This window comes from Parambassis ranga, chromosome 3, assembly GCF_900634625.1.
Source record: "Parambassis ranga chromosome 3, fParRan2.1, whole genome shotgun sequence".
NCBI classification, from domain to species: Eukaryota; Metazoa; Chordata; class Actinopteri; family Ambassidae; genus Parambassis; species Parambassis ranga.
In genome coordinates, this window is record NC_041024.1 from 1,994,155 (window position 1) to 2,005,895 (window position 11,741).

Sequence of the window (11,741 nt, forward strand, 5' to 3'; positions counted from 1 at the left end):
TCGTCTTCAGGTGATGCGCGTCCATGTGATTGGAGGCGTGGCTTCAGGGTGAGCTCCGAGAGAAAGGGGCGTGTGTTTACTTTGAAATCTGGCTGACTCTCACTGAGTTTTCCAAACCTCCTACCCTACCTTTAAAGAAAATGTTTACTACTTTAGCAACAGCTGCTAGTTAGCGTCCATGGACACAGAGGTTTGTGGCTTCTGCTCCAACAACACTGTGTCACTTTGATTCTTTGTGCTGATTGGATAAAGGCACGTCGTGATAGGTCAAGTGATCACCTGCAAGTATGAGTTTGAAACTTAGCACAGAGTAACACCAAGGCTGTGTCTGAAATCAGATGGCCCTGTAATGAGCCTCCGCCATTTTGTAGTGCTGTCCGAATAGTGAAGGGTTAAAGAGCTTTTAACAGGCAACATCACTTAGCGTGTGTTTGCATAATTAGAAGTGTCACCACTCTCCAGGGGAGGGTGCTTTGTGGCTCAGGTTCATGACCAACAGCAGGGAGGGCCCTTACCTTAAATAAACAGTTAATTTGAGACCAACTTTGTCCGCTCTTCTCTTTACCAACAGGTTCGGGGAGGTGACAGAAGAATTCCACGGGGATCACCTCAACAGTAATGAGGATTTATAGACCCAATATAGGGCCCCTAATGTATCCCACAATGCATCATGAAAAGCAGTGTCCATCAGATGGTCAGTACATCAGCAAATATAGTGATTAACGTATCATGACCTGTTATATATACTATAATATGTTTATTGGGCTATGACGGCCCACATTGTAAGTGCTGGCGACGTTGTTTGTTAATCCGACAGAGATCAGCACGTTGTATGTGTGACGGCGGTGATGTTGCTGCTTCTCTGCCTGATTCCAAATGAATCTCTCCTCTCACGGCCAAACTTCTCCACCATCCTTTCATCTATGTGCACTTATTCAGACGACCACAGGAGGGCGCGCGGCTGTGTTATCGTCTGGTGTTTATCTAAACTTTACCACCGATGACTGTCTGAGGCACTGAGGTCCTGTGGAGGCAAACGTCCCAGTGTTTTTAGATTGTTGTGTGGTTTGAGCATCAGATCTCTGTGGCTCTGAAGGTTTGCTGCATCACTTGGATTCTCGGTGGTTAAAGTGGAGACTGACCCAGTTTCACAACATCAAAACAGCCGTAGAAACTTCTCAGAGTAATCCACGTCTCTGTCAGAACCATCCACACTGTCACATCTTCACCACACAATCTGCTGCGGCAGCTGTTCTTACACTCTGCTCTCAGTGTTGGAGTTTGTAGCTCTGCCTCTGTGCTGTGATTTCATCCCAGAACAACAACAAGAAAACTAATTTACTGTTAAATCTTTCTGAGTCAAGGACACAAACCAACAGAGAGAGAGAGCTGAGCTGGAGGGCAACAACAAGCAGGACGGAGAAGAAAGACGGAAAGCAGGTCAGTGGATGTGATGGGAGGACGGAGGATTAGGGTGGATAAGATCAGAGGCAGACAGACGGAGAAAAGACTTTATGGAGGTGGAATAACTGCACATCCGTGTGTTCACATCAATGAGTGTGAGGCTGAGGCTGAGGTTGACTCAAGATCCTGAGATCCTGAGAGTCTGTTTCAACCCTTAACTCAACAACAACATCAGATTAAAGACTCCATGGTCTGTTTGTGGAGGTGACACCACCTGTAGATGGAGGCAGTTTTATCCCTGACAGCAGCACAGTGAGTGTTGAGCCTCCTTTCGCTTGCTGATCACGTTCTCTCCTCACATTAACCTCAATGCAAATCCACACAGAGTTCCTCGGCTCACAGCCGCCTCCTGAGGGACCCCGCCATTAAACCAGAAAACCTGATTATTTACAAAAACCTCCAAATCACCACTCTAACGACGTCTGATTGAAACTCGGAGCCTGCTGCAGTTCACAAAGAGCCTCCACTGGGGAGAAACTGGGACGGAGCCTTTTCGGATAATCCGACTTATTTCCCGTCTCCTTAGTTTAGGCAGAGAAACGCCACCTGTGTGACAATGAGAGAAAGAGCTGTGCGTCCTTGGGACAAAGTCAGATTGTTGACTGGGTGCTCTACTGCATTAACATGGGGGGGGGGGCATTAAACAACCTGCCTCCTTATTCCTTCTAATAAGCAACAGGAAATGTGTTCGGGGTTCCTCGCCGGGTTTGCAGGGGCTGTTTTCTTCACAAAGAAAAAGTGAAATCAAAGAGCTGGAAATGAAAGAAAAGCAGAAAAAAGTGAGGACGAAGAAGAACAGAAGCGACGGGAAGGATCAAAGACGGAGAGTGAAAGGAGGCGAAAGACAACAAGCAGGCGGAGCGTCACACTCTGCACGCTGCTCCACGTCCAGCCGCTGTTTGTGTCCTCTCCCTTTTTACGTCCACACATCAGACACAGTGTCTAACCTTTGTCAGTGAAACACACACACTGAGAGTACACTCACACACTCACACACACACACCGGGGATCTTCTTCCCGCTGCAGCCTCTGATGGCTGCCTCCCCACAGACCTCCATGTTGAGCAGAAACATCAGCCCAGCCAACAGGAAACAGGTGAACCACACACACACACACACCATGACTTCAGACAAGGATCCATCGTTTCACATGTTTAGCGGTTTAATAACACATTTTCCTCATTTTAGCTTTATTTTCATGCAAAAGGAGCGCAGGCTTGTTGCCATAACGACGTAGCTTGGGGAGCAGCTGCCGTAAACAGGACTGTTTAGTTTCTGGACAATACTTATACTGCTGCTGGAATGGAAGGACGGACATATCCATACCCACAGCATCCCTCCTCCTCCCTGAGAGGAGCTGATCTCAGTCACACAGCTCAGCACCACAACCTGCCGACCCGTCCACTCTGTCTGCTACATGAGCGTTAGTGGACTCACTGAAGAACGGTGAACCACATGAGAATCAGAGTGGGCCAGATTTCCTCAGGTGAGCTCTCCATCCAGCCTGTGTGTGTCCAGCTGAGCCGCCCGGCTGTGTTCTTTGAAGAACCATCAGAATAAATCAACAGAATGAGTGTGTGATGCTGCTGGGGCTCAGCAGGGAGGCTACTCACACTCAGCAGGCCCACGGCGCACTGATGGACATCCTGCTGTGTGTAGATCAGCTGTTCTCATTATTCTTATTTTATCTTTATAGAACGAAAACGATCCAACTGGCTGAGTAAGATGAGACTTTGACGAGACAGCACGGATTTGTTCCTCTGCCTTTAAACGCCAGGGAAACGTCCTGAACAGAGGCCCCACTAGAGTCTGTCAATGTCCACCGTGTTAAAAATAATGTGACACCAACAAAAACTTTCTGCATTCAGTGCAGTCTGAGCCCCTTAGGGAGCTCTCCTGTTGTCACTGCACTGTGTACACCTCCACACCTGCTGTGGTTTAAAGTTTGTCGGCCCTCAGGGGCCTCCTGGCTGAGTCCCAGCAGCTGCCTGCTGTGCCTGCCGGTGAAGCAGCGCCTCTGATCCTGAGAACACGGAGCAGGTTCTGAGTTCTACTGTTTTTACTGCTGTCACATGTCAGTGTGGGACGGTTCCTCACTGCAGCATGAAGTCCTGCTCCTCCACAGACCAGCAGTCATGGTTCAGAGCTCAGAAGGCTCTGGCCGGGCTCCTCCTGCTCCTCCCTGCACAAAGGAGGAGGTAGCGGGCCTGCTGCTGGGTTGTTGCCCCCTCCACTTGTCCCGGTGGACTGGCCTGTCTCCTGGTGTCTCCTCCATGCTCTGGACACTGTGCTGACAGACACAGCAAACCCTCTTGCCACAGCTCACATCGATGTGCCGTCCTGGATGAGCTGAGCAGCTACCTCTAGGACTGAGAGCACATCAGGCAGAAAGAGCAGAGAACTGGTCTGTGGCCAGCACCTGCAGAACCTCTCCTTTACAGGGGCTGTCTTGATAATTGCCTCATTTCCGCCTGTTGTCTGTTCCAGCAGCTGAAACTGATCCTAACTGGACAGGCTGGTTTCACAGAGGTGTGACTGACTTGGACGTTGTGCTGTTGAAATGTGCATTCAAGGACTGTAAGAAAAATTCAAAGTCTGCAGATTATTCAGGAAACGCAGGATCTTTGTCTGTGTGACATCATCTCTGTGTGAAGTTCATGCTTTTATTCTGCAGGTCCAGACACCAAACATCACATCCAGAAACAGTGTGACAAATCATCTTATTTATGTGTGCTGAGGGAAAACCGTGGCTTCCGGATTTCAATCAATAAACCTTTCAGAAAGGATCAGCTGCTCCAGATGACTTCTCAGGCTGTGTGTTCGTGCAGAGAGGTCTTAATAATATGATTATGTAAATGCTTTTTATGTATTTCTTTGCTTACTGTGATAAAAGTGACGGAGCTTCAACAGAATCCGTCCAGCTCATCTCACAGAGACGGATTATTGATCAGCAGGACGGAGTCACGTTTACTCAACAGGCTGATTTGTACATAGTGATGTGTACATGTCACCACATCATTCATGGAGTGATAACCTGTCACAGGACACTGATCCAGTTCAATAAAGGATCAATAAAAGTTGACACTCACGTGTAGATTAAGACTTAAAGTAGCCGCACACACTGACCGGCTGCAGCTGCTTATTTATCATGTGTAGCCTTCAGTCAGAGAGCACGAGGACGCCACTGACAGCAGCTAATGGGGTCTGCACGGGGGGTTAATGACAGCAAACATGTGGCCCCGCACACCAAACAGGCCCCCGGGAGCTGCAACAAGTTTTAATGTGAACATCTTCATCTGCAAAAAAAAAAAAAAGCAATTATAGAAGCACTTTATCAATAATAATAATACAAAGTGTTCAGCATTAACCCATGAAGAAGAAGCAGGATGAGGGTTTGTTTTATCCAGCAGAGCTTAATGAGCCTAATTATTCTCAAATAGACACTGCAGTGTGGTCTGCTTAAAAAGGATTTAATTAGTTGTAATAAAAATGTTTCATATTTTTTATTGTGCTTCTGGAGTCTAATGATCAAACACCAATGCTGAGACAGCTGCAGATTATTTTATGAGTTCTCAGCAGATTTCCAGTCAGTCAGAATGTTCTGCAGCTGCGTCGACTCCTCAGTGCTCAGCAGAAAAATTCAAAAACTACCCCATCCAGCCGGCCGACCGACGACCTGCCGGTCCTGACTATGACTTATTCCAGGTGATCACAGCAGGGATGATGTATTTTTATAGACCAGGAAGTTAGCGTCCCCTGTGTCCCCTTCACAAACAGCCAGTAGGATTTCTCCATTGTCTTGTTAGGTTTAGTTCAGTAGGCTCATCTTCACCTTATGATGTTTGAAGCCTAAACATGATCACCAGAAGCTTAAAGCTAAATCTACGATATAAACCAGCTACAGCACGGTCACATGACTACATCAGCACCACCAGGTTCACCACTCTGACCTCTTCTACACTACAAACACCTGGATGACCCGTTTAGCCACTTGTTAGCATGTAGCCTTTCTGTCTACCTGTAACAGGTGTGCTCTATCAGCGACTAATGAAGACTTGGCCACGCCCACTTCATGACATCTGTGTGACTCTGTTCCATGGGGGGCGGTTTAGAGAATGAATGGGATAAAAATGTAAATTTATGTTAAAATAATAATGATCTCTTTACCATCACGAGTTAGAACTGCAGATATAGTTTCATATTTACGGTTTTTACCAGAAAACGCTGTTCAATAACTCAGTGATGGCACCCACTACAAGCCCCTTTACAGCATCCTCCATTTTGATTTATCACATCCAACCAGCTGCTGTCCCCCATCTGACCTAATCTGAACCAACCAACCATTGGCAGGATGCTAGCATGTTACAGGCTAAATTAGCTTAGCAGTAGGAAACATTAAAGGACCATTTTTAAATTTCAGTTCTGACATTAGATCAAAACTGTTTAAATAATTTTAGCTCCATTCACTTCTAGAACTATCTTATAGCGCCCTCTAGCTGAACTGCAGCCAGCTCCAGAGGCTGAAAAAAATCACAAAAAAATAAACAAAATGCAGAAATATGCTGGACTTCATCACATGTTCGTACTCAGTCAGCAGTGAGTTGGACACATTGTGCTTTCCTCTGCTTAAATATGTGTCTGCATGCTATTGTTGCAGAATCTCTCCGGCTTTCCATTCAACACAAATCAGACATTAATATTCTGTGGGCCCTCGGCGCTCTCGTGGTCATTTCATCATCCGAGCAGACACACTGCTGGGAGTTCACTCCTCTATTCTGGTCTGGTTACTTATTTGTGCAGCAGTCTGTCCTTCTGATGATAAAAAAAAAACACACCTTGCTGCATGTTTGGATTGATGGTCCTCGATGGCGTCTTACAGCCACAGTGCAGAATACATCTTAATTAAACAAACAGTAATCATGCTTTTGAGGCATGTTCCAATAAATTCAACAACAGCTCAACAATAGAGTCTGACTGGAATGAATAAGGTTTCATTACACCGTGCATATTTTACCTCCTGTTTCACTGACTTTGTGTCTCAATAGTTGTGTCTAGACCTCTGCTAGCTGACTATGCTAACTGTTAACATTGTTATAGGCCTACTTTTCTGAGGGGGGGGGGGGGGGGGGTCCATATTGGGAGGAGTGCAAATGGTTGTCATAGAAACGGGCTCCAAAGCTGACAACTCTGAAAATACACACAGGCAGCTATTGCTCATAGCATGTAGCACTGGCATCGCTACAAAGCTTTGAACACATTGGCAGCTTTAGCTAACAGCTGAGGAGCACAGCTCCGGGAACCACACTTGGATCAAGACTGAAGCATCAAAGCAACAACTGTGGGCTGGATTCAGACGTCCCTCAGAGGAGGACTCCACCATGAGGTTCACCAGAGTCTAGATTCAGAAACTGTTTCACCAGGTGCCGCCATCAGGGACACGACAATCCCTCTCTGTTAGCATCCCTGTGCTAATCCTGTATGCATGTTCACACCTGCTTAATCCAAATACGGGCAAGGAGGCGGAGCCCGGCAGCAGTGGGCAGGCGGTGGTGTAACGGTAAGACACAATAACACAACTTAACAGTGCAGAAAAACAACTGTAACATTTTATGCCCTGGATGTTAGCATGAGTGCAAGCATCAGGATGCTGACTGCAGTTTTCTGAATGGCCACAGGGGCACTGTTCTTACACAGGAACACTGCCACCTTATGTGTCTGCTGCCCTGTTCGAGCATCTGTAAAGTCTGATGAAGGGTGATGTTTAGAACAGACACGATCTTCCACATCAGACTGTGAAGATCATTTCTTTGAGCTGGTTCTGTGCAGACAGACACACAAAGCGATAAATCCTCATGATTTGTTTCAAAGCTGCAAAGATGATCAGTGAATGAAGTTTTGAACTGTGTTTTCTTTTTCTTTGGATAGCCACAGGCCCCACTTATTAGGCACAGATCTTTTTTCGTTATGCATGATATCACTCATGTGTGTGTGTGTGTGTGTGTGTGAGTCCCACGGGACTCAGACTGAAGTCCAACCTGAGCCGTTCTCCAGGCTTGTAGTGAGGCAGAGGAGCAGCTCGGCCATCATATCATCCTGTTTATAATTAATCACAAATGAGATGCTTAATTACGTCATTTTAAAGTTGTTGTCAAACTTGGTGTAAAATCCACTGATGACCTTTTCTCACACAAACTGCTCCTCAATCTGCATGAAGTGATTGATTAACTCCGTAATGACGAATGCTTTGTTTGTAGGTGTTTCCAGGTCAGATTAGGTTTAATCCATTCAGACTTTTTGTTTCTTTCCAGCAGCCACTCGCCCAGTTATTTCATCCTGAGCTTCGCAAGGATAATTACCCGCCGCTGTACGAGCCTGAGGTTGATTATATTTATTCAGAGACGGGTACAGTGGGGCTCAGTCTCTCTCTTTGTCAGCGGCTCAGCCCATCTGCTTGCTGCACATGAATTTTTAATGCCTTTGCCCCTGAGCTGCGCAGTGTCAACAGAACAATGTTAAAAAAAAAACTCAACTCTCACTCTCCTCCCTGCTTCCTCACTTCAGGTTTAGGCTTTAGCTGCTGTTTAATGACTCCCAGGCACTCCTGTGTATCACTCCAACTGCACTCACTTCCTTTCTGTCGATACAGTCAGACGTCTCAGGTCTCCCAGGAACCTAGTTCACAGACCCGCAGGTCTATTTCCCTCTAATTAACATTCAAGTTCATGCACAAGTTGTAAGGTGGGAGTGTGAGGAGGAGGCAGAGCTGGAAACACCTGCTGTCACACGGCTCTGTAAACGCCGTCCTCTGCTGTGTTTACACTACAACAGCAGGTGAATAATGAATCAACACTCCGCTGTATGACAAGCCCTTTAATGTCGATATGACAGCACAGTGGAAAACAGGATTTTAAAGGTATGTGTGTGTGTGAAGGTGCTCTCTCTCGCTCTCCTCTCTCTAACACACACACACACACACACACGTTCTCATCTCATGTTCGTTTATGAGTCTGGAACAGAATCTTCTTGAAGGCCCTCCTGAAGTCCCGGTTAAAGATGGTGTATATGATGGGGTTCAGGCAGCTGTTGCAGTACCCGATCCAGAAAACAGGTTGAAGAGCGCCTCGGGGATGGTGCAGTTCTCCCTGCAGACAGCGTGCAGGCTGTACGTGAAGAAGAAGGGGAACCAGCAGAGCACGAACACCCCCATCACCACCGCCAGCACAAAGGTGAAGCGCTTCTCCCTCATCTGCGCCACTTTGTTCTTAGACATGGACATCTGCCGGCTGCGGAGGGGCACCGGGGACGGGAGGAGGAAGTGGTGGGAGCAGTGGTCGGACGAGGCCCACGATATGGAGGCACAGGAAGGAGGAGGAGGAGGAGGTTTCAAACTGTTTCCGTCAACGTCCTTTACGTCCTCCGTCTTCACCCGTATGCCGGCTCTCCTGGGGAGCGGAGAGACGAGGAGAACGAGGAGGTTTTAGACTCAGCTTCGCAGTTCTTCTCCTCTAAGTCGATGTCATCCAGCTCCCCCCTCCTGTGGGCGCTGCTGTTGCTTTCCACGTTGGAGGAGCTGTGTCTGTTCGCAGGCTGCGGGCTGTCCAGCTCGTACTGGGCCTTCCTGCAGCCGCCCCCTGTTCTTTGGCCTTCGAAGCAGGTCTCAGACTGCGATGGCTGCCGCTCCATCACATTCTTCGCCACAAATACGGTGGAGGCCCGTTGCTTGGCAACGCGGTAGATCTTACAATAAACAAGTATCATGATGACTCCTGGGGCAAAGAAGGACACGAGGCAGGAGGACAGGATGTACCACGTCTGGTTATTTAGGAGACACTCCTGCCTGCGCCCGTCCCCATCCTCTGTCTCCGAGTCCTTCTCTTTGGGCGTCATGAGCAGCGGCGGTGACGAGATGACGATGGAAATGAGCCACACGACGCTGATCATGGCTTTGATCCGTTTGGGCGTCCGCTTGCGGTTGTAGCTGACTGCTTTGGTGACGGACCAGTAGCGGTCGAGGCTGATGGCGCAAAGGTGGACGATGGAGGAAGTGCAAAAGAGGACGTCCAGCGCCAGGTAGAAGGAGCACCAGGTGGAACCGAAGTACCAGTAACCCATCACCTGTGGGAGGAGACAGAACATCAGGAGTCAGAACTGAAATGCAGTTTTATTTCCAGCTTCAGTCAGTCAGGGAGGATTAAAGGACTTTTCAGTTTAACATAAAGGACCGGATTGTCTGCAGCCTCACACAGCGCGGCTGCTGCTGCATCAGCCACCTTGAGAATTTTGTGCTCTCTCTCTTCTCACAGCTGCAGCTGAAAACTAAAAGCATCAAATTCTTCCACAGCTTCCACCAGAGTCATTTCAAAACAATATCAAAATATGTAATTGGCACATGTGACGTCATTGTAACCAACAGGCTGTCCGCCAGGCTGTACACATGTTTGTTCCAGCTGTAGGTCTGCAGCGACTGATTTACACCCGTCCGAAACAACTGCGGAACTGAAGCGGCGCATTTTCATCACGTCTCCAGAGAGACATCAGTCCCCACCAGACACGTTTCTGAAGCGTTGTGTATCTGAGTGTTACAGGCTTCACAAACTCTGCAGTAAATCCACCTGTTGACCTGATGGCTACTGTCCTCTCTACATGTGTCAGGCTGGGTCACAGAGTCTCTGTTTCCTCCATCAACACACAGGGAGGCTCCTCACCTTCCACTCCGGAACAGCTGCTGCTCTGCCTGCCTTCTCCTTTCTGATGTGGTCCTTATATAAAGCATGTTATATCATATAAAAGCTGTTCCTCTACTTCCAGAAGTAGCACTTCTGTGGCTGTTTTTCTGCCGGTTGCGATGTTTAATCAGCGACAGTCTACAGCGTTTTATTTTGAAATCTAACGGAAACCATCTGGTGTTCTGGTCCCTGACTTCCTGTCTGCTCCGTCTGGTTGGTGTAAATCCAGCTTGACTCAACAGTTAACACATTCAACAAGCTTCTCCACCATTTTCTTGTTGCCAAGCAAACACCCCATTCAGCACACTATAGTCCTATGACCACAGGGGCTCCTGTAATAAAAAACACTGGTCATTTCAAACATGAGCCCATATTTCTGAGCTTTTTAGATGAACTTGAGGTGAAACACATGGACTGTTTCAGCGTGCAGAGCAGGATTACAGCCTGTAGTGTGGCTGCAGACTCTGAATGGCTTCAATCCAGCCAAAGGTCTAAAGTGTTTATTGCTGTTTCTGAGAGTGAAAAGCCGACCTTCAGTTTTTCTCCAGGACAACGTTCTCTGTGGTGAAATACTTTTTGTCTTGTACCCAGATTAAAGCCTGTGAATGTAAGTGCAAATTGAAACGTCTTTGTCTTCTCTCCTGCCTCGGCTTTATCTTCACTTTGTCAGAGCACCTGAACACAACGACTCTCCTCATTATAATTCTAACAGCTCCTCAGCTGGAACACAGAGGAGGCAGACAGGACTTGATAAGAAGCCGTTGGAGTATACAAATATCAATAGTAAATCAGACCAAATGACCCGGAAAAAAAATCCTTTAAAGCGGACACAGCTGGACGCTCCAGGTAGAAACAAACAGCCGAGGAGAAGCAGGGACAAACCAGCAGGCTGTTATCAGAGCATCAGAGGGGAATCACCGGCCACGCATCGCCCAGGCACCCTCTGACTTCAGGGAGGAAGAACTTCATTCATTCATTATTCAGATATTTTATAGTGTGAATTTGACAAGATGAAGTCGTCTCACACATTATTACTATGCAGATTAGAGTCGCTGCTCAACAATTTAACTCATGTTGTCAGCTCAGATAAACCAGGAGGAGGTGAATCAGCAGCAAACATGTTTTCACTGTGACGCTCAGGACAAATCTGGAGTGAACCTCTGCATGACGACGACCAGAGAAAGGTGTCAATGACTTCCTCCAATGTCCACTAGAGGGACGCTGTTGAACCCATTGACAGTAAAAACTATGGACAGAACTTCCGTGACGTCACCCGTTTGTTTCTGAAGAGCCGTTTTGAGGCTCGGTGGGAGGTTCCGGGACGTGATGACCGCCGCCATGTTGGCAGCGTCACGTCCGCTAAAACTCCTAATATGGACACGGGGGGAGCACGAGCGGGGTTTAGGGGGGCGGGCGATCGTGGAAGCAGGAAACTCGTGCTGTGATACGTCAACTGTCTGTCGCTCAAGCGCCAACGCCCATAATTAGGCGTAATTTTAAGTCCGGAAACAATTAACACGATGAGTTGTAAAAAAATTCACCCCCCTACAAT

The 11,741-nt window shown here is 47.6% G+C and overlaps 1 long non-coding RNA gene across 1 annotated transcript in view; it reads right to left on the reverse strand.

Annotated features, from left to right (window-relative positions):
* LOC114432893 (uncharacterized) overlaps window positions 1-9,940 on the reverse strand; it is a 14,887-nt gene extending 4,947 nt beyond the window's left edge. The window contains exons 1-2 of the long non-coding RNA XR_003670328.1: window positions 9,929-9,940; window positions 5,764-5,766 (exon numbers count right to left, since the gene is read on the reverse strand). This is a non-coding gene — a long non-coding RNA (uncharacterized LOC114432893). The remainder of the gene's footprint in view (window positions 1-5,763; window positions 5,767-9,928) is intronic.
* Window positions 9,941-11,741: the final 1,801 nt, after the last annotated feature.